This window comes from Platichthys flesus, chromosome 7 (genome assembly GCF_949316205.1).
Source record: "Platichthys flesus chromosome 7, fPlaFle2.1, whole genome shotgun sequence".
NCBI lineage: Eukaryota > Metazoa > Chordata > Actinopteri > Pleuronectiformes > Pleuronectidae > Platichthys > Platichthys flesus.
Genome location: NC_084951.1, coordinates 9941181 through 9964452, shown reverse-complemented (window position 1 = coordinate 9964452; position 23272 = coordinate 9941181). Strand labels below are relative to the sequence as shown.

Sequence of the window (23272 nt, the reverse complement as noted above, 5' to 3'; positions counted from 1 at the left end):
GCAGATTGGGACAGCGGAAGAAGCTGGGCCCATAACCCAGAGGTCAATATATCCAAACTATCCTCTGCTAGCAATGTTTTACCAGGATGTGATTGTCTGAAAATCTTTCACAAAGAGGGACTACAGCTGTTTAACACAGCACCTCCTTCAGTTGATAAATAAGGGACTGTTCTCTTAAACCAGGGATATGGGTTCAAGTCCCATCTGGTGTGATTAAGAGCAGAGTGGCGCAGCGGAAGCGTGCTGGGCCCATAACCCAGAGGTCGATAGATCGAAACTGTCCTCTGCTAACAATTTCTTTGCCAGGATGTGATTGTCACTAAATATTTCACAAAGAGAGACTACAGCTGTTTAATACAGTACCTCCTTGAGTTGGTAGATAGGCACTGTCCTGCTTGTGTTTCTTAAAGTTGTTCATTTCCAATCCAAAATGGTTATTTTCTTTCTAACTGATTAAGGGAGCTTTCTGTTATTTAACCTCTGTGGGTTCAGCCACCTACACTTCAGTCCTAAATCTTTGCCCAGACAAGTCAATTCCCAACCACACCCAAAGTCCTGTGACTCTATAATGATTCACACAATATCAAGTTGGGTCTATGACTAGTAGCTAACCATAGCGTTCGGACCTCAACTCAGGGGACCCCAATGACCCACGAGCTGGTGGAGGTGTTAATGACCTATCGGTTTAACCCAACGACTGTCAACACAAAGACCTTAAGAGGTTAAATACCTGAAAGCCTCCAGTTAGAGGTGAACAAGCCTTTTGGATGAGAGGCAAAATGTCTACAAGAAACACAAGCAGACCAAGTTGCCTATGCACATATCACTCTATAGCGCCATGTTTTCAAGAGAAATTAGGTGGAAAAACACCTTCGATCGGGCCCCAGTGGCCTAATGGATAAGGCACTGGCCTCCTAAGCCAGGGATTGTGGGTTCAAGTCCCATCTGGGGTGGTTGAGAGCAGAGTGGCGCAGCGGAAGCGTGCTGGGCCCATAACCCAGAGGTCGATAGATCGAAACTATCCTCTGCTAACAATTATTTTGCCAGGATGTGGTTGAGGCAGTTTTATGATTGGGTGGCCGTGGTCACATGGCACCTCTCACCTCTCCTCGTTAGTATAGTGGACAGTATCTCCGCCTGTCACGCGGAAGACCGGGGTTCGATTCCCCGACGGGGAGTATAAGTCTTTAATCAATATTAACTCAAGTAACACCCAATGACCTACGAACTGGTGGAGGTTTCAACGACCTATCTGTTTAACCCAACCACTGTCAATTAAAAAAGGCCTAAAGAGGTTAAATACCTGAAAGCTTCAGCCTGTATGGGTTCAAGTCCCATACAGGTGGATTAAAAGCAGAGTGGCGCAGCGGATGCGCGCTGGGCCCATAACCCAGAGATAATTTCCACTGCTAACAATTATTTTGCCAGGATGCGATAGAGGCAGTTTTGTTATTGGTTGGGCGTGGTCACGTGGGACCTCTCACCTCTCCTCGTTAGTATAGTGGACAGTATCTCCGCCTGTCACGCGGAAGACCGGGGTTCGATTCCCTGACGGGGAGTATAATTCTTTAACCTATTTAATCAATATTAACTAATGTAACACCATCCGATCACGACCTACCATTGTCGACTCAGTTTCCGTAGTGTAGTGGTTATCACGTTCGCCTCACACGCGAAAGGTCCCCGGTTCGAAACCGGGCGGAAACACTTATTCTTTGTTTTCACTTGCTTTACAAGTGACGTCACCGTTAGCTCGTCACTAAGGCTGCTAGCTTGTAACACATGTCATCCGTTAACAGGCAAAAAAAAAAGGTGATCTTAGTTATAGTGGTTGAACGAGCCTGTGTCAGTACATTTATAAAACATCATAAAGCTGCTATCACATGTAGCTTAGTCATATTAGCTCGTGATTAAGGCCACTATGAGCCCGAATTAGTGCAGTTCGCCCTCATGAAGACCAGCCAACAGCAAGTAGCATGTAGCATGTAGCATGTAGCCTAGCTCCTAAGCTGGAGCTAACCAAGTATTGTTCAGCTTAGACCAGCCAGTCCGCTGTCTGTCTTCCAAAGGCACAATCAGTTTCCGTAGTGTAGTGGTTATCACGTTCGCCTAACACGCGAAAGGTCCCCGGTTCGAGACCGGGCGGAAACAGATGTTTTTCTCCTGGAGCTCATCAGAGGTTTCAAGTCCCATCTGGGGTGATTAACAGCAGATTGGGACAGCGGAACAAGCTGGGCCCATAACCCAGAGGTCAATATATCCAAACTATCCTCTGCTAGCAATGTTTTACCAGGATGTGATTGTCTGAAAATCTTTCACAAAGAGGGACTACAGCTGTTTAACACAGCACCTCCTTCAGTTGATAAATAAGGGACTGTTCTCTTAAACCAGGGATATGGGTTCAAGTCCCATCTGGGGTGATTAAGAGCAGAGTGGCGCAGCGGAAGCGTGCTGGGCCCATAACCCAGAGGTCGATAGATCGAAACTGTCCTCTGCTAACAATTTCTTTGCCAGGATGTGATTGTCACTAAATATTTTACAAAGAGAGACTACAGCTGTTTAATACAGTACCTCCTTGAGTTGGTAGATAGGCACTGTCCTGCTTGTGTTTCTTAAAGTTGTTCATTTCCAATCCAAAATGGTTATTTTCTTTCTAACTGATTAAGGGAGCTTTCTGTTATTTAACCTCTGTGGGTTCAGCCACCTACACTTCAGTCCTAAATCTTTGCCCAGACAAGTCAATTCCCAACCACACCCAAAGTCCTGTGACTCTATAATGATTCACACAATATCAAGTTGGGTCTATGACTAGTAGCTAACCATAGCGTTCGGACCTCAACTCAGGGGACCCCAATGACCCACGAGCTGGTGGAGGTGTTAATGACCTATCGGTTTAACCCAACGACTGTCAACACAAAGACCTTAAGAGGTTAAATACCTGAAAGCCTCCAGTTAGAGGTGAACAAGCCTTTTGGATGAGAGGCAAAATGTCTACAAGAAACACAAGCAGACCAAGTTGCCTATGCACATATCACTCTATAGCGCCATGTTTTCAAGAGAAATTAGGTGGAAAAACACCTTCGATCGGGCCCCAGTGGCCTAATGGATAAGGCACTGGCCTCCTAAGCCAGGGATTGTGGGTTCAAGTCCCATCTGGGGTGGTTGAGAGCAGAGTGGCGCAGCGGAAGCGTGCTGGGCCCATAACCCAGAGGTCGATAGATCGAAACTATCCTCTGCTAACAATTATTTTGCCAGGATGTGGTTGAGGCAGTTTTATGATTGGGTGGCCGTGGTCACATGGCACCTCTCACCTCTCCTCGTTAGTATAGTGGACAGTATCTCCGCCTGTCACGCGGAAGACCGGGGTTCGATTCCCCGACGGGGAGTATAAGTCTTTAATCAATATTAACTCAAGTAACACCCAATGACCCACGAGCTGGTGGAGGTTTCAACGACCTATCTGTTTAACCTAACCACTGTCAATTAAAAAAGGCCTAAAGAGGTTAAATACCTGAAAGCTTCAGCCTGTATGGGTTCAAGTCCCATACAGGTGGATTAAAAGCAGAGTGGCGCAGCGGATGCGCGCTGGGCCCATAACCCAGAGATAATTTCCACTGCTAACAATTATTTTGCCAGGATGCGATTGAGGCAGTTTTGTTATTGGTTGGGCGTGGTCACGTGGGACCTCTCACCTCTCCTCGTTAGTATAGTGGACAGTATCTCCGCCTGTCACGCGGAAGACCGGGGTTCGATTCCCCGACGGGGAGTATAATTCTTTAACCTATTTAATCAATATTAACTAATGTAACACCATCCGATCACGACCTACCATTGTCGACTCAGTTTCCGTAGTGTAGTGGTTATCACGTTCGCCTCACACGCGAAAGGTCCCCGGTTCGAAACCGGGCGGAAACACTTATTCTTTGTTTTCACTTGCTTTACAAGTGACGTCACCGTTAGCTCGTCACTAAGGCTGCTAGCTTGTAACATATGTCATCCGTTAACAGGCAAAAAAAAAAGGTGATCTTAGTTATAGTGGTTGAACGAGCCTGTGTCAGTACATTTATAAAACATCATAAAGCTGCTATCACATGTAGCTTAGTCATATTAGCTCGTGATTAAGGCCACTATGAGCCCGAATTAGTGCAGTTCGCCCTCATGAAGACCAGCCAACAGCAAGTAGCATGTAGCATGTAGCATGTAGCCTAGCTCCTAAGCTGGAGCTAACCAAGTATTGTTCAGCTTAGACCAGCCAGTCCGCTGTCTGTCTTCCAAAGGCACAATCAGTTTCCGTAGTGTAGTGGTTATCACGTTCGCCTAACACGCGAAAGGTCCCCGGTTCGAGACCGGGCGGAAACAGGTGTTTTTCTCCTGGAGCTCATCAGAGGTTTCAAGTCCCATCTGGGGTGATTAACAGCAGATTGGGACAGCGGAACAAGCTGGGCCCATAACCCAGAGGTCAATATATCCAAACTATCCTCTGCTAGCAATGTTTTACCAGGATGTGATTGTCTGAAAATCTTTCACAAAGAGGGACTACAGCTGTTTAACACAGCACCTCCTTCAGTTGATAAATAAGGGACTGTTCTCTTAAACCAGGGATATGGGTTCAAGTCCCATCTGGTGTGATTAAGAGCAGAGTGGCGCAGCGGAAGCGTGCTGGGCCCATAACCCAGAGGTCGATAGATCGAAACTATCCTCTGCTAACAATTATTTTGCCAGGATGTGGTTGAGGCAGTTTTATGATTGGGTGGCCGTGGTCACATGGCACCTCTCACCTCTCCTCGTTAGTATAGTGGACAGTATCTCCGCCTGTCACGCGGAAGACCGGGGTTCGATTCCCCGACGGGGAGTATAAGTCTTTAATCAATATTAACTCAAGTAACACCCAATGACCCACGAGCTGGTGGAGGTTTCAACGACCTATCTGTTTAACCTAACCACTGTCAATTAAAAAAGGCCTAAAGAGGTTAAATACCTGAAAGCTTCAGCCTGTATGGGTTCAAGTCCCATACAGGTGGATTAAAAGCAGAGTGGCGCAGCGGATGCGCGCTGGGCCCATAACCCAGAGATAATTTCCACTGCTAACAATTATTTTGCCAGGATGCGATTGAGGCAGTTTTGTTATTGGTTGGGCGTGGTCACGTGGGACCTCTCACCTCTCCTCGTTAGTATAGTGGACAGTATCTCCGCCTGTCACGCGGAAGACCGGGGTTCGATTCCCCGACGGGGAGTATAATTCTTTAACCTATTTAATCAATATTAACTAATGTAACACCATCCGATCACGACCTACCATTGTCGACTCAGTTTCCGTAGTGTAGTGGTTATCACGTTCGCCTCACACGCGAAAGGTCCCCGGTTCGAAACCGGGCGGAAACACTTATTCTTTGTTTTCACTTGCTTTACAAGTGACGTCACCGTTAGCTCGTCACTAAGGCTGCTAGCTTGTAACATATGTCATCCGTTAACAGGCAAAAAAAAAAGGTGATCTTAGTTATAGTGGTTGAACGAGCCTGTGTCAGTACATTTATAAAACATCATAAAGCTGCTATCACATGTAGCTTAGTCATATTAGCTCGTGATTAAGGCCACTATGAGCCCGAATTAGTGCAGTTCGCCCTCATGAAGACCAGCCAACAGCAAGTAGCATGTAGCATGTAGCATGTAGCCTAGCTCCTAAGCTGGAGCTAACCAAGTATTGTTCAGCTTAGACCAGCCAGTCCGCTGTCTGTCTTCCAAAGGCACAATCAGTTTCCGTAGTGTAGTGGTTATCACGTTCGCCTAACACGCGAAAGGTCCCCGGTTCGAGACCGGGCGGAAACAGGTGTTTTTCTCCTGGAGCTCATCAGAGGTTTCAAGTCCCATCTGGGGTGATTAACAGCAGATTGGGACAGCGGAACAAGCTGGGCCCATAACCCAGAGGTCAATATATCCAAACTATCCTCTGCTAGCAATGTTTTACCAGGATGTGATTGTCTGAAAATCTTTCACAAAGAGGGACTACAGCTGTTTAACACAGCACCTCCTTCAGTTGATAAATAAGGGACTGTTCTCTTAAACCAGGGATATGGGTTCAAGTCCCATCTGGTGTGATTAAGAGCAGAGTGGCGCAGCGGAAGCGTGCTGGGCCCATAACCCAGAGGTCGATAGATCGAAACTATCCTCTGCTAACAATTATTTTGCCAGGATGTGGTTGAGGCAGTTTTATGATTGGGTGGCCGTGGTCACATGGCACCTCTCACCTCTCCTCGTTAGTATAGTGGACAGTATCTCCGCCTGTCACGCGGAAGACCGGGGTTCGATTCCCCGACGGGGAGTATAAGTCTTTAATCAATATTAACTCAAGTAACACCCAATGACCCACGAGCTGGTGGAGGTTTCAACGACCTATCTGTTTAACCTAACCACTGTCAATTAAAAAAGGCCTAAAGAGGTTAAATACCTGAAAGCTTCAGCCTGTATGGGTTCAAGTCCAATACAGGTGGATTAAAAGCAGAGTGGCGCAGCGGATGCGCGCTGGGCCCATAACCCAGAGATAATTTCCACTGCTAACAATTATTTTGCCAGGATGCGATTGAGGCAGTTTTGTTATTGGTTGGGCGTGGTCACGTGGGACCTCTCACCTTTCCTCGTTAGTATAGTGGACAGTATCTCCGCCTGTCACGCGGAAGACCGGGGTTCGATTCCCCGACGGGGAGTATAATTCTTTAACCTATTTAATCAATATTAACTAATGTAACACCATCCGATCACGACCTACCATTGTCGACTCAGTTTCCGTAGTGTAGTGGTTATCACGTTCGCCTCACACGCGAAAGGTCCCCGGTTCGAAACCGGGCGGAAACACTTATTCTTTGTTTTCACTTGCTTTACAAGTGACGTCACCGTTAGCACGTCACTAAGGCTGCTAGCTTGTAACATATGTCATCCGTTAACAGGCAAAAAAAAAAGGTGATCTTAGTTATAGTGGTTGAACGAGCCTGTGTCAGTACATTTATAAAACATCATAAAGCTGCTATCACATGTAGCTTAGTCATATTAGCTCGTAATTAAGGCCACTATGAGCCCGAATTAGTGCAGTTCGCCCTCATGAAGACCAGCCAACAGCAAGTAGCATGTAGCATGTAGCATGTAGCCTAGCTCCTAAGCTGGAGCTAACCAAGTATTGTTCAGCTTAGACCAGCCAGTCCGCTGTCTGTCTTCCAAAGGCACAATCAGTTTCCGTAGTGTAGTGGTTATCACGTTCGCCTAACACGCGAAAGGTCCCCGGTTCGAGACCGGGCGGAAACAGATGTTTTTCTCCTGGAGCTCATCAGAGGTTTCAAGTCCCATCTGGGGTGATTAACAGCAGATTGGGACAGCGGAAGAAGCTGGGCCCATAACCCAGAGGTCAATATATCCAAACTATCCTCTGCTAGCAATGTTTTACCAGGATGTGATTGTCTGAAAATCTTTCACAAAGAGGGACTACAGCTGTTTAACACAGCACCTCCTTCAGTTGATAAATAAGGGACTGTTCTCTTAAACCAGGGATATGGGTTCAAGTCCCATCTGGTGTGATTAAGAGCAGAGTGGCGCAGCGGAAGCGTGCTGGGCCCATAACCCAGAGGTCGATAGATCGAAACTATCCTCTGCTAACAATTTCTTTGCCAGGATGTGATTGTCACTAAATATTTCACAAAGAGAGACTACAGCTGTTTAATACAGTACCTCCTTGAGTTGGTAGATAGGCACTGTCCTGCTTGTGTTTCTTAAAGTTGTTCATTTCCAATCCAAAATGGTTTTTTTCTTTCTAACTGATTAAGGGAGCTTTCTGTTATTTAACCTCTGTGGGTTCAGCCACCTACACTTCAGTCCTAAATCTTTTCCCAGACAAGTCAATTCCCAACCACACCCAAAGTCCTGTGACTCTATAATGATTCACACAATATCAAGTTGGGTCTATGACTAGTAGCTAACCATAGCGTTCGGACCTCAACTCAGGGGACCCCAATGACCCACGAGCTGGTGGAGGTGTTAATGACCTATCGGTTTAACCCAACGACTGTCAACACAAAGACCTTAAGAGGTTAAATACCTGAAAGCCTCCAGTTAGAGGTGAACAAGCCTTTTGGATGAGAGGCAAAATGTCTACAAGAAACACAAGCAGACCAAGTTGCCTATGCACATATCACTCTATAGCGCCATGTTTTCAAGAGAAATTAGGTGGAAAAACACCTTCAATCGGGCCCCAGTGGCCTAATGGATAAGGCACTGGCCTCCTAAGCCAGGGATTGTGGGTTCAAGTCCCATCTGGGGTGGTTGAGAGCAGAGTGGCGCAGCGGAAGCGTGCTGGGCCCATAACCCAGAGGTCGATAGATCGAAACTATCCTCTGCTAACAATTATTTTGCCAGGATGTGGTTGAGGCAGTTTTATGATTGGGTGGCCGTGGTCACATGGCACCTCTCACCTCTCCTCGTTAGTATAGTGGACAGTATCTCCGCCTGTCACGCGGAAGACCGGGGTTCGATTCCCCGACGGGGAGTATAAGTCTTTAATCAATATTAACTCAAGTAACACCCAATGACCCACGAGCTGGTGGAGGTTTCAACGACCTATCTGTTTAACCTAACCACTGTCAATTAAAAAAGGCCTAAAGAGGTTAAATACCTGAAAGCTTCAGCCTGTATGGGTTCAAGTCCCATACAGGTGGATTAAAAGCAGAGTGGCGCAGCGGATGCGCGCTGGGCCCATAACCCAGAGATAATTTCCACTGCTAACAATTACTTTGCCAGGATGCGATTGAGGCAGTTTTGTTATTGGTTGGGCGTGGTCACGTGGGACCTCTCACCTCTCCTCGTTAGTATAGTGGACAGTATCTCCGCCTGTCACGCGGAAGACCGGGGTTCGATTCCCCGACGGGGAGTATAATTCTTTAACCTATTTAATCAATATTAACTAATGTAACACCATCCGATCACGACCTACCATTGTCGACTCAGTTTCCGTAGTGTAGTGGTTATCACGTTCGCCTCACACGCGAAAGGTCCCCGGTTCGAAACCGGGCGGAAACACTTATTCTTTGTTTTCACTTGCTTCACAAGTGACGTCACCGTTAGCTCGTCACTAAGGCTGCTAGCTTGTAACACATGTCATCCGTTAACAGGCAAAAAAAAAAGGTGATCTTAGTTATAGTGGTTGAACGAGCCTGTGTCAGTACATTTATAAAACATCATAAAGCTGCTATCACATGTAGCTTAGTCATATTAGCTCGTGATTAAGGCCACTATGAGCCCGAATTAGTGCAGTTCGCCCTCATGAAGACCAGCCAACAGCAAGTAGCATGTAGCATGTAGCATGTAGCCTAGCTCCTAAGCTGGAGCTAACCAAGTATTGTTCAGCTTAGACCAGCCAGTCCGCTGTCTGTCTTCCAAAGGCACAATCAGTTTCCGTAGTGTAGTGGTTATCACGTTCGCCTAACACGCGAAAGGTCCCCGGTTCGAGACCGGGCGGAAACAGATGTTTTTCTCCTGGAGCTCATCAGAGGTTTCAAGTCCCATCTGGGGTGGTTGAGAGCAGAGTGGCGCAGCGGAAGCGTGCTGGGCCCATAACCCAGAGGTCGATAGATCGAAACTATCCTCTGCTAACAATTATTTTGCCAGGATGTGGTTGAGGCAGTTTTATGATTGGGTGGCCGTGGTCACATGGCACCTCTCACCTCTCCTCGTTAGTATAGTGGACAGTATCTCCGCCTGTCACGCGGAAGACCGGGGTTCGATTCCCCGACGGGGAGTATAAGTCTTTAATCAATATTAACTCAAGTAACACCCAATGACCCACGAGCTGGTGGAGGTTTCAACGACCTATCTGTTTAACCTAACCACTGTCAATTAAAAAAGGCCTAAAGAGGTTAAATACCTGAAAGCTTCAGCCTGTATGGGTTCAAGTCCCATACAGGTGGATTAAAAGCAGAGTGGCGCAGCGGATGCGCGCTGGGCCCATAACCCAGAGATAATTTCCACTGCTAACAATTATTTTGCCAGGATGCGATTGAGGCAGTTTTGTTATTGGTTGGGCGTGGTCACGTGGGACCTCTCACCTCTCCTCATTGGTATAGTGGACAGTATCTCCGCCTGTCACGCGGAAGACCGGGGTTCGATTCCCCGACGGGGAGTATAATTCTTTAACCTATTTAATCAATATTAACTAATGTAACACCATCCGATCACGACCTACCATTGTCGACTCAGTTTCCGTAGTGTAGTGGTTATCACGTTCGCCTCACACGCGAAAGGTCCCCGGTTCGAAACCGGGCGGAAACACTTATTCTTTGTTTTCACTTGCTTTACAAGTGACGTCACCGTTAGCTCGTCACTAAGGCTGCTAGCTTGTAACACATGTCATCCGTTAACAGGCAAAAAAAAAAGGTGATCTTAGTTATAGTGGTTGAACGAGCCTGTGTCAGTACATTTATAAAACATCATAAAGCTGCTATCACATGTAGCTTAGTCATATTAGCTCGTGATTAAGGCCACTATGAGCCCGAATTAGTGCAGTTCGCCCTCATGAAGACCAGCCAACAGCAAGTAGCATGTAGCATGTAGCCTAGCTCCTAAGCTGGAGCTAACCAAGTATTGTTCAGCTTAGACCAGGCAGTCCGCTGTCTGTCTTCCAAAGGCACAATCAGTTTCCGTAGTGTAGTGGTTATCACGTTCGCCTAACACGCGAAAGGTCCCCGGTTCGAGACCGGGCGGAAACAGATGTTTTTCTCCTGGAGCTCATCAGAGGTTTCAAGTCCCATCTGGGGTGATTAACAGCAGATTGGGACAGCGGAAGAAGCTGGGCCCATAACCCAGAGGTCAATATATCCAAACTATCCTCTGCTAGCAATGTTTTACCAGGATGTGATTGTCTGAAAATCTTTCACAAAGAGGGACTACAGCTGTTTAACACAGCACCTCCTTCAGTTGATAAATAAGGGACTGTTCTCTTAAACCAGGGATATGGGTTCAAGTCCCATCTGGTGTGATTAAGAGCAGAGTGGCGCAGCGGAAGCGTGCTGGGCCCATAACCCAGAGGTCGATAGATCGAAACTGTCCTCTGCTAACAATTTCTTTGCCAGGATGTGATTGTCACTAAATATTTCACAAAGAGAGACTACAGCTGTTTAATACAGTACCTCCTTGAGTTGGTAGATAGGCACTGTCCTGCTTGTGTTTCTTAAAGTTGTTCATTTCCAATCCAAAATGGTTATTTTCTTTCTAACTGATTAAGGGAGCTTTCTGTTATTTAACCTCTGTGGGTTCAGCCACCTACACTTCAGTCCTAAATCTTTTCCCAGACAAGTCAATTCCCAACCACACCCAAAGTCCTGTGACTCTATAATGATTCACACAATATCAAGTTGGGTCTATGACTAGTAGCTAACCATAGCGTTCGGACCTCAACTCAGGGGACCCCAATGACCCACGAGCTGGTGGAGGTGTTAATGACCTATCGGTTTAACCCAACGACTGTCAACACAAAGACCTTAAGAGGTTAAATACCTGAAAGCCTCCAGTTAGAGGTGAACAAGCCTTTTGGATGAGAGGCAAAATGTCTACAAGAAACACAAGCAGACCAAGTTGCCTATGCACATATCACTCTATAGCGCCATGTTTTCAAGAGAAATTAGGTGGAAAAACAGCTTCGATCGGGCCCCAGTGGCCTAATGGATAAGGCACTGGCCTCCTAAGCCAGGGATTGTGGGTTCAAGTCCCATCTGGGGTGGTTGAGAGCAGAGTGGCGCAGCGGAAGCGTGCTGGGCCCATAACCCAGAGGTCGATAGATCGAAACTATCCTCTGCTAACAATTATTTTGCCAGGATGTGGTTGAGGCAGTTTTATGATTGGGTGGCCGTGGTCACATGGCACCTCTCACCTCTCCTCGTTAGTATAGTGGACAGTATCTCCGCCTGTCACGCGGAAGACCGGGGTTCGATTCCCCGACGGGGAGTATAAGTCTTTAACCTATTTAATCAATATTAACTAATGTAACACCATCCGATCACGACCTACCATTGTCGACTCAGTTTCCGTAGTGTAGTGGTTATCACGTTCGCCTCACACGCGAAAGGTCCCCGGTTCGAAACCGGGCTGAAACACTTATTCTTTGTTTTCACTTGCTTTACAAGTGACGTCACCGTTAGCTCGTCACTAAGGCTGCTAGCTTGTAACACATGTCATCCGTTAACAGGCAAAAAAAAAAGGTGATCTTAGTTATAGTGGTTGAACGAGCCTGTTTCAGTACATTTATAAAACATCATAAAGCTGCTATCACATGTAGCTTAGTCATATTAGCTCGTGATTAAGGCCACTATGAGCCCGAATTAGTGCAGTTCGCCCTCATGAAGACCAGCCAACAGCAAGTAGCATGTAGCATGTAGCATGTAGCCTAGCTCCTAAGCTGGAGCTAACCAAGTATTGTTCAGCTTAGACCAGCCAGTCCGCTGTCTGTCTTCCAAAGCCACAATCAGTTTCCGTAGTGTAGTGGTTATCACGTTCGCCTAACACGCGAAAGGTCCCCGGTTCGAGACCGGGCGGAAACAGATGTTTTTCTCCTGGAGCTCATCAGAGGTTTCAAGTCCCATCTGGGGTGATTAACAGCAGATTGGGACAGCGGAAGAAGCTGGGCCCATAACCCAGAGGTCAATATATCCAAACTATCCTCTGCTAGCAATGTTTTACCAGGATGTGATTGTCTGAAAATCTTTCACAAAGAGGGACTACAGCTGTTTAACACAGCACCTCCTTCAGTTGATAAATAAGGGACTGTTCTCTTAAACCAGGGATATGGGTTCAAGTCCCATCTGGTGTGATTAAGAGCAGAGTGGCGCAGCGGAAGCGTGCTGGGCCCATAACCCAGAGGTCGATAGATCGAAACTATCCTCTGCTAACAATTTCTTTGCCAGGATGTGATTGTCACTAAATATTTCACAAAGAGAGACTACAGCTGTTTAATACAGTACCTCCTTGAGTTGGTAGATAGGCACTGTCCTGCTTGTGTTTCTTAAAGTTGTTCATTTCCAATCCAAAATGGTTATTTTCTTTCTAACTGATTAAGGGAGCTTTCTGTTATTTAACCTCTGTGGGTTCAGCCACCTACACTTCAGTCCTAAATCTTTTCCCAGACAAGTCAATTCCCAACCACACCCAAAGTCCTGTGACTCTATAATGATTCACACAATATCAAGTTGGGTCTATGACTAGTAGCTAACCATAGCGTTCGGACCTCAACTCAGGGGACCCCAATGACCCACGAGCTGGTGGAGGTGTTAATGACCTATCGGTTTAACCCAACGACTGTCAACACAAAGACCTTAAGAGGTTAAATACCTGAAAGCCTCCAGTTAGAGGTGAACAAGCCTTTTGGATGAGAGGCAAAATGTCTACAAGAAACACAAGCAGACCAAGTTGCCTATGCACATATCACTCTATAGCGCCATGTTTTCAAGAGAAATTAGGTGGAAAAACACCTTCAATCGGGCCCCAGTGGCCTAATGGATAAGGCACTGGCCTCCTAAGCCAGGGATTGTGGGTTCAAGTCCCATCTGGGGTGGTTGAGAGCAGAGTGGCGCAGCGGAAGCGTGCTGGGCCCATAACCCAGAGGTCGATAGATCGAAACTATCCTCTGCTAACAATTATTTTGCCAGGATGTGGTTGAGGCAGTTTTATGATTGGGTGGCCGTGGTCACATGGCACCTCTCACCTCTCCTCGTTAGTATAGTGGACAGTATCTCCGCCTGTCACGCGGAAGACCGGGGTTCGATTCCCCGACGGGGAGTATAAGTCTTTAATCAATATTAACACCCAATGACCCACGAGCTGGTGGAGGTTTCAACGACCTATCTGTTTAACCTAACCACTGTCAATTAAAAAAGGCCTAAAGAGGTTAAATACCTGAAAGCTTCAGCCTGTATGGGTTCAAGTCCCATACAGGTGGATTAAAAGCAGAGTGGCGCAGCGGATGCGCGCTGGGCCCATAACCCAGAGATAATTTCCACTGCTAACAATTTCTTTGCCAGGATGCGATTGAGGCAGTTTTGTTATTGGTTGGGCGTGGTCACGTGGGACCTCTCACCTCTCCTCGTTAGTATAGTGGACAGTATCTCCGCCTGTCACGCGGAAGACCGGGGTTCGATTCCCCGATGGGGAGTATAATTCTTTAACCTATTTAATCAATATTAACTAATGTAACACCATCCGATCACGACCTACCATTGTCGACTCAGTTTCCGTAGTGTAGTGGTTATCACGTTCGCCTCACACGCGAAAGGTCCCCGGTTCGAAACCGGGCGGAAACACTTATTCTTTGTTTTCACTTGCTTTACAAGTGACGTCACCGTTAGCTCGTCACTAAGGCTGCTAGCTTGTAACACATGTCATCCGTTAACAGGCAAAAAAAAAAGGTGATCTTAGTTATAGTGGTTGAACGAGCCTGTTTCAGTACATTTATAAAACATCATAAAGCTGCTATCACATGTAGCTTAGTCATATTAGCTCGTGATTAAGGCCACTATGAGCCCGAATTAGTGCAGTTTGCCTCATGAAGACCAGCCAACAGCAAGTAGCATGTAGCATGTAGCATGTAGCCTAGCTCCTAAGCTGGAGCTAACCAAGTATTGTTCAGCTTAGACCAGTCAGTCCGCTGTCTGTCTTCCAAAGGCACAATCAGTTTCCGTAGTGTAGTGGTTATCACGTTCGCCTAACACGCGAAAGGTCCCCGGTTCGAGACCGGGCGGAAACAGATGTTTTTCTCCTGGAGCTCATCAGAGGTTTCAAGTCCCATCTGGGGTGATTAACAGCAGATTGGGACAGCGGAACAAGCTGGGCCCATAACCCAGAGGTCAATATATCCAAACTATCCTCTGCTAGCAATGTTTTACCAGGATGTGATTGTCTGAAAATCTTTCACAAAGAGGGACTACAGCTGTTTAACACAGCACCTCCTTCAGTTGATAAATAAGGGACTGTTCTCTTAAACCAGGGATATGGGTTCAAGTCCCATCTGGGGTGATTAAGAGCAGAGTGGCGCAGCGGAAGCGTGCTGGGCCCATAACCCAGAGGTCGGTAGATCGAAACTGTCCTCTGCTAACAATTTCTTTGCCAGGATGTGATTGTCACTAAATATTTCACAAAGAGAGACTACAGCTGTTTAATACAGTACCTCCTTGAGTTGGTAGATAGGCACTGTCCTGCTTGTGTTTCTTAAAGTTGTTCATTTCCAATCCAAAATGGTTATTTTCTTTCTAACTGATTAAGGGAGCTTTCTGTTATTTAACCTCTGTGGGTTCAGCCACCTACACTTCAGTCCTAAATCTTTGCCCAGACAAGTCAATTCCCAACCACACCCAAAGTCCTGTGACTCTATAATGATTCACACAATATCAAGTTGGGTCTATGACTAGTAGCTAACCATAGCGTTCGGACCTCAACTCAGGGGACCCCAATGACCCACGAGCTGGTGGAGGTGTTAATGACCTATCGGTTTAACCCAACGACTGTCAACACAAAGACCTTAAGAGGTTAAATACCTGAAAGCCTCCAGTTAGAGGTGAACAAGCCTTTTGGATGAGAGGCAAAATGTCTACAAGAAACACAAGCAGACCAAGTTGCCTATGCACATATCACTCTATAGCGCCATGTTTTCAAGAGAAATTAGGTGGAAAAACACCTTCGATCGGGCCCCAGTGGCCTAATGGATAAGGCACTGGCCTCCTAAGCCAGGGATTGTGGGTTCAATCCCATCTGGGGTGGTTGAGAGCAGAGTGGCGAAGCGGAAGCGTGCTGGGCCCATAACCCAGAGGTCGATAGATCGAAACTATCCTCTGCTAACAATTATTTTGCCAGGATGTGGTTGAGGCAGTTTTATGATTGGGTGGCCGTGGTCACATGGCACCTCTCACCTCTCCTCGTTAGTATAGTGGACAGTATCTCCGCCTGTCACGCGGAAGACCGGGGTTCGATTCCCCGACGGGGAGTATAAGTCTTTAATCAATATTAACACCCAATGACCCACGAGCTGGTGGAGGTTTCAACGACCTATCTGTTTAACCTAACCACTGTCAATTAAAAAAGGCCTAAAGAGGTTAAATACCTGAAAGCTTCAGCCTGTATGGGTTCAAGTCCCATACAGGTGGATTAAAAGCAGAGTGGCGCAGCGGATGCGCGCTGGGCCCATAACCCAGAGATAATTTCCACTGCTAACAATTACTTTGCCAGGATGCGATTGAGGCAGTTTTGTTATTGGTTGGGCGTGGTCACGTGGGACCTCTCACCTCTCCTCGTTAGTATAGTGGACAGTATCTCCGCCTGTCACGCGGAAGACCGGGGTTCGATTCCCCGACGGGGAGTATAATTCTTTAACCTATTTAATCAATATTAACTAATGTAACACCATCCGATCACGACCTACCATTGTCGACTCAGTTTCCGTAGTGTAGTGGTTATCACGTTCGCCTCACACGCGAAAGGTCCCCGGTTCGAAACCGGGCGGAAACACTTATTCTTTGTTTTCACTTGCTTCACAAGTGACGTCACCGTTAGCTCGTCACTAAGGCTGCTAGCTTGTAACACATGTCATCCGTTAACAGGCAAAAAAAAAAGGTGATCTTAGTTATAGTGGTTGAACAAGCCTGTGTCAGTACATTTATAAAACATCATAAAGCTGCTATCACATGTAGCTTAGTCATATTAGCTCGTGATTAAGGCCACTATGAGCCCGAATTAGTGCAGTTCGCCCTCATGAAGACCAGCCAACAGCAAGTAGCATGTAGCATGTAGCATGTAGCCTAGCTCCTAAGCTGGAGCTAACCAAGTATTGTTCAGCTTAGACCAGCCAGTCCGCTGTCTGTCTTCCAAAGGCACAATCAGTTTCCGTAGTGTAGTGGTTATCACGTTCGCCTAACACGCGAAAGGTCCCCGGTTCGAGACCGGGCGGAAACAGATGTTTTTCTCCTGGAGCTCATCAGAGGTTTCAAGTCCCATCTGGGGTGGTTGAGAGCAGAGTGGCGCAGCGGAAGCGTGCTGGGCCCATAACCCAGAGGTCGATAGATCGAAACTATCCTCTGCTAACAATTATTTTGCCAGGATGTGGTTGAGGCAGTTTTATGATTGGGTGGCCGTGGTCACATGGCACCTCTCACCTCTCCTCGTTAGTATAGTGGACAGTATCTCCGCCTGTCACGCGGAAGACCGGGGTTCGATTCCCCGACGGGGAGTATAAGTCTTTAATCAATATTAACTCAAGTAACACCCAATGACCCACGAGCTGGTGGAGGTTTCAACGACCTATCTGTTTAACCTAACCACTGTCAATTAAAAAAGGCCTAAAGAGGTTAAATACCTGAAAGCTTCAGCCTGTATGGGTTCAAGTCCCATACAGGTGGATTAAAAGCAGAGTGGCGCAGCGGATGCGCGCTGGGCCCATAACCCAGAGATAATTTCCACTGCTAACAATTATTTTGCCAGGATGCGATTGAGGCAGTTTTGTTATTGGTTGGGCGTGGTCACGTGGGACCTCTCACCTCTCCTCATTGGTATAGTGGACAGTATCTCCGCCTGTCACGCGGAAGACCGGGGTTCGATTCCCCGACGGGGAGTATAATTCTTTAACCTATTTAATCAATATTAACTAATGTAACACCATCCGATCACGACCTACCATTGTCGACTCAGTTTCCGTAGTGTAGTGGTTATCACGTTCGCCTCACACGCGAAAGGTCCCCGGTTCGAAACCGGGCGGAAACACTTATTCTTTGTTTTCACTTGCTTTACAAGTGACGTCACCGTTAGCTCGTCACTAAGGCTGCTAGCTTGTAACACATGTCATCCGTTAACAGGCAAAAAAAAAAGGTGATCTTAGTTATAGTGGTTGAACGAGCCTGTGTCAGTACATTTATAAAACATCATAAAGCTGCTATCACATGTAGCTTAGTCATATTAGCTCGTGATTAAGGCCACTATGAGCCCGAATTAGTGCAGTTCGCCCTCATGAAGACCAGCCAACAGCAAGTAGCATGTAGCATGTAGCCTAGCTCCTAAGCTGGAGCTAACCAAGTATTGTTCAGCTTAGACCAGGCAGTCCGCTGTCTGTCTTCCAAAGGCACAATCAGTTTCCGTAGTGTAGTGGTTATCACGTTCGCCTAACACGCGAAAGGTCCCCGGTTCGAGACCGGGCGGAAACAGATGTTTTTCTCCTGGAGCTCATCAGAGGTTTCAAGTCCCATCTGGGGTGATTAACAGCAGATTGGGACAGCGGAAGAAGCTGGGCCCATAACCCAGAGGTCAATATATCCAAACTATCCTCTGCTAGCAATGTTTTACCAGGATGTGATTGTCTGAAAATCTTTCACAAAGAGGGACTACAGCTGTTTAACACAGCACCTCCTTCAGTTGATAAATAAGGGACTGTTCTCTTAAACCAGGGATATGGGTTCAAGTCCCATCTGGTGTGATTAAGAGCAGAGTGGCGCAGCGGAAGCGTGCTGGGCCCATAACCCAGAGGTCGATAGATCGAAACTGTCCTCTGCTAACAATTTCTTTGCCAGGATGTGATTGTCACTAAATATTTCACAAAGAGAGACTACAGCTGTTTAATACAGTACCTCCTTGAGTTGGTAGATAGGCACTGTCCTGCTTGTGTTTCTTAAAGTTGTTCATTTCCAATCCAAAATGGTTATTTTCTTTCTAACTGATTAAGGGAGCTTTCTGTTATTTAACCTCTGTGGGTTCAGCCACCTACACTTCAGTCCTAAATCTTTGCCCAGACAAGTCAATTCCCAACCACACCCAAAGTCCTGTGACTCTATAATGATTCACACAATATCAAGTTGGGTCTATGACTAGTAGCTAACCATAGCGTTCGGACCTCAACTCAGGGGACCCCAATGACCCACGAGCTGGTGGAGGTGTTAATGACCTATCGGTTTAACCCAACGACTGTCAACACAAAGACCTTAAGAGGTTAAATACCTGAAAGCCTCCAGTTAGAGGTGAACAAGCCTTTTGGATGAGAGGCAAAATGTCTACAAGAAACACAAGCAGACCAAGTTGCCTATGCACATATCACTCTATAGCGCCATGTTTTCAAGAGAAATTAGGTGGAAAAACACCTTCGATCGGGCCCCAGTGGCCTAATGGATAAGGCACTGGCCTCCTAAGCCAGGGATTGTGGGTTCAAGTCCCATCTGGGGTGGTTGAGAGCAGAGTGGCGCAGCGGAAGCGTGCTGGGCCCATAACCCAGAGGTCGATAGATCGAAACTATCCTCTGCTAACAATTATTTTGCCAGGATGTGGTTGAGGCAGTTTTATGATTGGGTGGCCGTGGTCACATGGCACCTCTCACCTCTCCTCGTTAGTATAGTGGACAGTATCTCCGCCTGTCACGCGGAAGACCGGGGTTCGATTCCCCGACGGGGAGTATAAGTCTTTAATCAATATTAACACCCAATGACCCACGAGCTGGTGGAGGTTTCAACGACCTATCTGTTTAACCTAACCACTGTCAATTAAAAAAGGCCTAAAGAGGTTAAATACCTGAAAGCTTCAGCCTGTATGGGTTCAAGTCCCATACAGGTGGATTAAAAGCAGAGTGGCGCAGCGGATGCGCGCTGGGCCCATAACCCAGAGATAATTTCCACTGCTAACAATTATTTTGCCAGGATGCGATTGAGGCAGTTTTGTTATTGGTTGGGCGTGGTCACGTGGGACCTCTCACCTCTCCTCGTTAGTATAGTGGACAGTATCTCCGCCTGTCACGCGGAAGACCGGGGTTCGATTCCCCGACGGGGAGTATAATTCTTTAACCTATTTAATCAATATTAACTAATGTAACACCATCCGATCACGACCTACCATTGTCGACTCAGTTTCCGTAGTGTAGTGGTTATCACGTTCGCCTCACACGCGAAAGGTCCCCGGTTCGAAACCGGGCGGAAACACTTATTCTTTGTTTTCACTTGCTTTACAAGTGACGTCACCGTTAGCTCGTCACTAAGGCTGCTAGCTTGTAACACATGTCATCCGTTAACAGGCAAAAAAAAAAGGTGATCTTAGTTATAGTGGTTGAACGAGCCTGTGTCAGTACATTTATAAAACATCATAAAGCTGCTATCACATGTAGCTTAGTCATATTAGCTCGTGATTAAGGCCACTATGAGCCCGAATTAGTGCAGTTCGCCCTCATGAAGACCAGCCAACAGCAAGTAGCATGTAGCATGTAGCATGTAGCCTAGCTCCTAAGCTGGAGCTAACCAAGTATTGTTCAGCTTAGACCAGCCAGTCCGCTGTCTGTCTTCCAAAGGCACAATCAGTTTCCGTAGTGTAGTGGTTATCACGTTCGCCTAACACGCGAAAGGTCCCCGGTTCGAGACCGGGCGGAAACAGATGTTTTTCTCCTGGAGCTCATCAGAGGTTTCAAGTCCCATCTGGGGTGGTTGAGAGCAGAGTGGCGCAGCGGAAGCGTGCTGGGCCCATAACCCAGAGGTCGATAGATCGAAACTATCCTCTGCTAACAATTATTTTGCCAGGATGTGGTTGAGGCAGTTTTATGATTGGGTGGCCGTGGTCACATGGCACCTCTCACCTCTCCTCGTTAGTATAGTGGACAGTATCTCCGCCTGTCACGCGGAAGACCGGGGTTCGATTCCCCGACGGGGAGTATAAGTCTTTAATCAATATTAACTCAAGTAACACCCAATGACCCACGAGCTGGTGGAGGTTTCAACGACCTATCTGTTTAACCTAACCACTGTCAATTAAAAAAGGCCTAAAGAGGTTAAATACCTGAAAGCTTCAGCCTGTATGGGTTCAAGTCCCATACAGGTGGATTAAAAGCAGAGTGGCGCAGCGGATGCGCGCTGGGCCCATAACCCAGAGATAATTTCCACTGCTAACAATTATTTTGCCAGGATGCGATTGAGGCAGTTTTGTTATTGGTTGGGCGTGGTCACGTGGGACCTCTCACCTCTCCTCGTTAGTATAGTGGACAGTATCTCCGCCTGTCACGCGGAAGACCGGGGTTCGATTCCCCGACGGGGAGTATAATTCTTTAACCTATTTAATCAATATTAACTAATGTAACACCATCCGATCACGACCTACCATTGTCGACTCAGTTTCCGTAGTGTAGTGGTTATCACGTTCGCCTCACACGCGAAAGGTCCCCGGTTCGAAACCGGGCGGAAACACTTATTCTTTGTTTTCACTTGCTTTACAAGTGACGTCACCGTTAGCTCGTCACTAAGGCTGCTAGCTTGTAACACATGTCATCCGTTAACAGGCAAAAAAAAAAGGTGATCTTAGTTATAGTGGTTGAACGAGCCTGTGTCAGTACATTTATAAAACATCATAAAGCTGCTATCACATGTAGCTTAGTCATATTAGCTCGTGATTAAGGCCACTATGAGCCCGAATTAGTGCAGTTCGCCCTCATGAAGACCAGCCAACAGCAAGTAGCATGTAGCATGTAGCCTAGCTCCTAAGCTGGAGCTAACCAAGTATTGTTCAGCTTAGACCAGGCAGTCCGCTGTCTGTCTTCCAAAGGCACAATCAGTTTCCGTAGTGTAGTGGTTATCACGTTCGCCTAACACGCGAAAGGTCCCCGGTTCGAGACCGGGCGGAAACAGATGTTTTTCTCCTGGAGCTCATCAGAGGTTTCAAGTCCCATCTGGGGTGATTAACAGCAGATTGGGACAGCGGAAGAAGCTGGGCCCATAACCCAGAGGTCAATATATCCAAACTATCCTCTGCTAGCAATGTTTTACCAGGATGTGATTGTCTGAAAATCTTTCACAAAGAGGGACTACAGCTGTTTAACACAGCACCTCCTTCAGTTGATAAATAAGGGACTGTTCTCTTAAACCAGGGATATGGGTTCAAGTCCCATCTGGTGTGATTAAGAGCAGAGTGGCGCAGCGGAAGCGTGCTGGGCCCATAACCCAGAGGTCGATAGATCGAAACTGTCCTCTGCTAACAATTTCTTTGCCAGGATGTGATTGTCACTAAATATTTCACAAAGAGAGACTACAGCTGTTTAATACAGTACCTCCTTGAGTTGGTAGATAGGCACTGTCCTGCTTGTGTTTCTTAAAGTTGTTCATTTCCAATCCAAAATGGTTATTTTCTTTCTAACTGATTAAGGGAGCTTTCTGTTATTTAACCTCTGTGGGTTCAGCCACCTACACTTCAGTCCTAAATCTTTGCCCAGACAAGTCAATTCCCAACCACACCCAAAGTCCTGTGACTCTATAATGATTCACACAATATCAAGTTGGGTCTATGACTAGTAGCTAACCATAGCGTTCGGACCTCAACTCAGGGGACCCCAATGACCCACGAGCTGGTGGAGGTGTTAATGACCTATCGGTTTAACCCAACGACTGTCAACACAAAGACCTTAAGAGGTTAAATACCTGAAAGCCTCCAGTTAGAGGTGAACAAGCCTTTTGGATGAGAGGCAAAATGTCTACAAGAAACACAAGCAGACCAAGTTGCCTATGCACATATCACTCTATAGCGCCATGTTTTCAAGAGAAATTAGGTGGAAAAACACCTTCGATCGGGCCCCAGTGGCCTAATGGATAAGGCACTGGCCTCCTAAGCCAGGGATTGTGGGTTCAAGTCCCATCTGGGGTGGTTGAGAGCAGAGTGGCGCAGCGGAAGCGTGCTGGGCCCATAACCCAGAGGTCGATAGATCGAAACTATCCTCTGCTAACAATTATTTTGCCAGGATGTGGTTGAGGCAGTTTTATGATTGGGTGGCCGTGGTCACATGGCACCTCTCACCTCTCCTCGTTAGTATAGTGGACAGTATCTCCGCCTGTCACGCGGAAGACCGGGGTTCGATTCCCCGACGGGGAGTATAAGTCTTTAATCAATATTAACACCCAATGACCCACGAGCTGGTGGAGGTTTCAACGACCTATCTGTTTAACCTAACCACTGTCAATTAAAAAAGGCCTAAAGAGGTTAAATACCTGAAAGCTTCAGCCTGTATGGGTTCAAGTCCCATACAGGTGGATTAAAAGCAGAGTGGCGCAGCGGATGCGCGCTGGGCCCATAACCCAGAGATAATTTCCACTGCTAACAATTATTTTGCCAGGATGCGATTGAGGCAGTTTTGTTATTGGTTGGGCGTGGTCACGTGGGACCTCTCACCTCTCCTCGTTAGTATAGTGGACAGTATCTCCGCCTGTCACGCGGAAGACCGGGGTTCGATTCCCCGACGGGGAGTATAATTCTTTAACCTATT

The 23272-nt window shown here is 46.9% G+C and overlaps 1 protein-coding gene and 54 non-coding genes across 55 annotated transcripts in view; 54 read left to right on the top strand and 1 right to left on the bottom strand.

Annotated features, from left to right (window-relative positions):
* The window catches only part of sema3h (sema domain, immunoglobulin domain (Ig), short basic domain, secreted, (semaphorin) 3H), a 225444-nt gene that overhangs the window by 190171 nt on the left and 12001 nt on the right, over window positions 1-23272 (bottom strand). The window lies entirely within an intron of this gene.
* trnar-ccu (transfer RNA arginine (anticodon CCU)) lies at window positions 881-953 on the top strand. The gene has a single exon. It is a non-coding gene; the product is annotated as a tRNA-Arg (tRNA).
* On the top strand, window positions 1107-1178 carry trnad-guc (transfer RNA aspartic acid (anticodon GUC)). Its single transcript has one exon. It is a non-coding gene; the product is annotated as a tRNA-Asp (tRNA).
* trnav-cac (transfer RNA valine (anticodon CAC)) lies at window positions 1635-1707 on the top strand. Its single transcript has one exon. It is a non-coding gene; the product is annotated as a tRNA-Val (tRNA).
* Window positions 2079-2151, top strand: trnav-aac (transfer RNA valine (anticodon AAC)). The gene has a single exon. It is a non-coding gene; the product is annotated as a tRNA-Val (tRNA).
* On the top strand, window positions 3089-3161 carry trnar-ccu (transfer RNA arginine (anticodon CCU)). Its single transcript has one exon. It is a non-coding gene; the product is annotated as a tRNA-Arg (tRNA).
* Window positions 3315-3386, top strand: trnad-guc (transfer RNA aspartic acid (anticodon GUC)). The gene has a single exon. It is a non-coding gene; the product is annotated as a tRNA-Asp (tRNA).
* On the top strand, window positions 3696-3767 carry trnad-guc (transfer RNA aspartic acid (anticodon GUC)). Its single transcript has one exon. It is a non-coding gene; the product is annotated as a tRNA-Asp (tRNA).
* Window positions 3843-3915, top strand: trnav-cac (transfer RNA valine (anticodon CAC)). Its single transcript has one exon. It is a non-coding gene; the product is annotated as a tRNA-Val (tRNA).
* trnav-aac (transfer RNA valine (anticodon AAC)) lies at window positions 4287-4359 on the top strand. Its single transcript has one exon. It is a non-coding gene; the product is annotated as a tRNA-Val (tRNA).
* Window positions 4782-4853, top strand: trnad-guc (transfer RNA aspartic acid (anticodon GUC)). The gene has a single exon. It is a non-coding gene; the product is annotated as a tRNA-Asp (tRNA).
* Window positions 5163-5234, top strand: trnad-guc (transfer RNA aspartic acid (anticodon GUC)). Its single transcript has one exon. It is a non-coding gene; the product is annotated as a tRNA-Asp (tRNA).
* On the top strand, window positions 5310-5382 carry trnav-cac (transfer RNA valine (anticodon CAC)). The gene has a single exon. It is a non-coding gene; the product is annotated as a tRNA-Val (tRNA).
* Window positions 5754-5826, top strand: trnav-aac (transfer RNA valine (anticodon AAC)). Its single transcript has one exon. It is a non-coding gene; the product is annotated as a tRNA-Val (tRNA).
* trnad-guc (transfer RNA aspartic acid (anticodon GUC)) lies at window positions 6249-6320 on the top strand. Its single transcript has one exon. It is a non-coding gene; the product is annotated as a tRNA-Asp (tRNA).
* Window positions 6630-6701, top strand: trnad-guc (transfer RNA aspartic acid (anticodon GUC)). Its single transcript has one exon. It is a non-coding gene; the product is annotated as a tRNA-Asp (tRNA).
* Window positions 6777-6849, top strand: trnav-cac (transfer RNA valine (anticodon CAC)). The gene has a single exon. It is a non-coding gene; the product is annotated as a tRNA-Val (tRNA).
* trnav-aac (transfer RNA valine (anticodon AAC)) lies at window positions 7221-7293 on the top strand. The gene has a single exon. It is a non-coding gene; the product is annotated as a tRNA-Val (tRNA).
* trnar-ccu (transfer RNA arginine (anticodon CCU)) lies at window positions 8231-8303 on the top strand. The gene has a single exon. It is a non-coding gene; the product is annotated as a tRNA-Arg (tRNA).
* On the top strand, window positions 8457-8528 carry trnad-guc (transfer RNA aspartic acid (anticodon GUC)). The gene has a single exon. It is a non-coding gene; the product is annotated as a tRNA-Asp (tRNA).
* Window positions 8838-8909, top strand: trnad-guc (transfer RNA aspartic acid (anticodon GUC)). The gene has a single exon. It is a non-coding gene; the product is annotated as a tRNA-Asp (tRNA).
* Window positions 8985-9057, top strand: trnav-cac (transfer RNA valine (anticodon CAC)). Its single transcript has one exon. It is a non-coding gene; the product is annotated as a tRNA-Val (tRNA).
* Window positions 9429-9501, top strand: trnav-aac (transfer RNA valine (anticodon AAC)). Its single transcript has one exon. It is a non-coding gene; the product is annotated as a tRNA-Val (tRNA).
* Window positions 9705-9776, top strand: trnad-guc (transfer RNA aspartic acid (anticodon GUC)). The gene has a single exon. It is a non-coding gene; the product is annotated as a tRNA-Asp (tRNA).
* trnav-cac (transfer RNA valine (anticodon CAC)) lies at window positions 10233-10305 on the top strand. Its single transcript has one exon. It is a non-coding gene; the product is annotated as a tRNA-Val (tRNA).
* trnav-aac (transfer RNA valine (anticodon AAC)) lies at window positions 10670-10742 on the top strand. The gene has a single exon. It is a non-coding gene; the product is annotated as a tRNA-Val (tRNA).
* trnar-ccu (transfer RNA arginine (anticodon CCU)) lies at window positions 11680-11752 on the top strand. Its single transcript has one exon. It is a non-coding gene; the product is annotated as a tRNA-Arg (tRNA).
* On the top strand, window positions 11906-11977 carry trnad-guc (transfer RNA aspartic acid (anticodon GUC)). The gene has a single exon. It is a non-coding gene; the product is annotated as a tRNA-Asp (tRNA).
* On the top strand, window positions 12053-12125 carry trnav-cac (transfer RNA valine (anticodon CAC)). Its single transcript has one exon. It is a non-coding gene; the product is annotated as a tRNA-Val (tRNA).
* On the top strand, window positions 12497-12569 carry trnav-aac (transfer RNA valine (anticodon AAC)). Its single transcript has one exon. It is a non-coding gene; the product is annotated as a tRNA-Val (tRNA).
* On the top strand, window positions 13507-13579 carry trnar-ccu (transfer RNA arginine (anticodon CCU)). The gene has a single exon. It is a non-coding gene; the product is annotated as a tRNA-Arg (tRNA).
* On the top strand, window positions 13733-13804 carry trnad-guc (transfer RNA aspartic acid (anticodon GUC)). The gene has a single exon. It is a non-coding gene; the product is annotated as a tRNA-Asp (tRNA).
* On the top strand, window positions 14105-14176 carry trnad-guc (transfer RNA aspartic acid (anticodon GUC)). The gene has a single exon. It is a non-coding gene; the product is annotated as a tRNA-Asp (tRNA).
* trnav-cac (transfer RNA valine (anticodon CAC)) lies at window positions 14252-14324 on the top strand. Its single transcript has one exon. It is a non-coding gene; the product is annotated as a tRNA-Val (tRNA).
* Window positions 14695-14767, top strand: trnav-aac (transfer RNA valine (anticodon AAC)). Its single transcript has one exon. It is a non-coding gene; the product is annotated as a tRNA-Val (tRNA).
* On the top strand, window positions 15705-15776 carry trnar-ccu (transfer RNA arginine (anticodon CCU)). Its single transcript has one exon. It is a non-coding gene; the product is annotated as a tRNA-Arg (tRNA).
* On the top strand, window positions 15930-16001 carry trnad-guc (transfer RNA aspartic acid (anticodon GUC)). Its single transcript has one exon. It is a non-coding gene; the product is annotated as a tRNA-Asp (tRNA).
* trnad-guc (transfer RNA aspartic acid (anticodon GUC)) lies at window positions 16302-16373 on the top strand. Its single transcript has one exon. It is a non-coding gene; the product is annotated as a tRNA-Asp (tRNA).
* trnav-cac (transfer RNA valine (anticodon CAC)) lies at window positions 16449-16521 on the top strand. Its single transcript has one exon. It is a non-coding gene; the product is annotated as a tRNA-Val (tRNA).
* Window positions 16893-16965, top strand: trnav-aac (transfer RNA valine (anticodon AAC)). Its single transcript has one exon. It is a non-coding gene; the product is annotated as a tRNA-Val (tRNA).
* On the top strand, window positions 17169-17240 carry trnad-guc (transfer RNA aspartic acid (anticodon GUC)). The gene has a single exon. It is a non-coding gene; the product is annotated as a tRNA-Asp (tRNA).
* Window positions 17697-17769, top strand: trnav-cac (transfer RNA valine (anticodon CAC)). Its single transcript has one exon. It is a non-coding gene; the product is annotated as a tRNA-Val (tRNA).
* On the top strand, window positions 18134-18206 carry trnav-aac (transfer RNA valine (anticodon AAC)). The gene has a single exon. It is a non-coding gene; the product is annotated as a tRNA-Val (tRNA).
* On the top strand, window positions 19144-19216 carry trnar-ccu (transfer RNA arginine (anticodon CCU)). The gene has a single exon. It is a non-coding gene; the product is annotated as a tRNA-Arg (tRNA).
* Window positions 19370-19441, top strand: trnad-guc (transfer RNA aspartic acid (anticodon GUC)). The gene has a single exon. It is a non-coding gene; the product is annotated as a tRNA-Asp (tRNA).
* Window positions 19742-19813, top strand: trnad-guc (transfer RNA aspartic acid (anticodon GUC)). The gene has a single exon. It is a non-coding gene; the product is annotated as a tRNA-Asp (tRNA).
* trnav-cac (transfer RNA valine (anticodon CAC)) lies at window positions 19889-19961 on the top strand. The gene has a single exon. It is a non-coding gene; the product is annotated as a tRNA-Val (tRNA).
* Window positions 20333-20405, top strand: trnav-aac (transfer RNA valine (anticodon AAC)). The gene has a single exon. It is a non-coding gene; the product is annotated as a tRNA-Val (tRNA).
* trnad-guc (transfer RNA aspartic acid (anticodon GUC)) lies at window positions 20609-20680 on the top strand. Its single transcript has one exon. It is a non-coding gene; the product is annotated as a tRNA-Asp (tRNA).
* On the top strand, window positions 20990-21061 carry trnad-guc (transfer RNA aspartic acid (anticodon GUC)). The gene has a single exon. It is a non-coding gene; the product is annotated as a tRNA-Asp (tRNA).
* Window positions 21137-21209, top strand: trnav-cac (transfer RNA valine (anticodon CAC)). Its single transcript has one exon. It is a non-coding gene; the product is annotated as a tRNA-Val (tRNA).
* On the top strand, window positions 21574-21646 carry trnav-aac (transfer RNA valine (anticodon AAC)). Its single transcript has one exon. It is a non-coding gene; the product is annotated as a tRNA-Val (tRNA).
* On the top strand, window positions 22584-22656 carry trnar-ccu (transfer RNA arginine (anticodon CCU)). The gene has a single exon. It is a non-coding gene; the product is annotated as a tRNA-Arg (tRNA).
* Window positions 22810-22881, top strand: trnad-guc (transfer RNA aspartic acid (anticodon GUC)). Its single transcript has one exon. It is a non-coding gene; the product is annotated as a tRNA-Asp (tRNA).
* trnad-guc (transfer RNA aspartic acid (anticodon GUC)) lies at window positions 23182-23253 on the top strand. Its single transcript has one exon. It is a non-coding gene; the product is annotated as a tRNA-Asp (tRNA).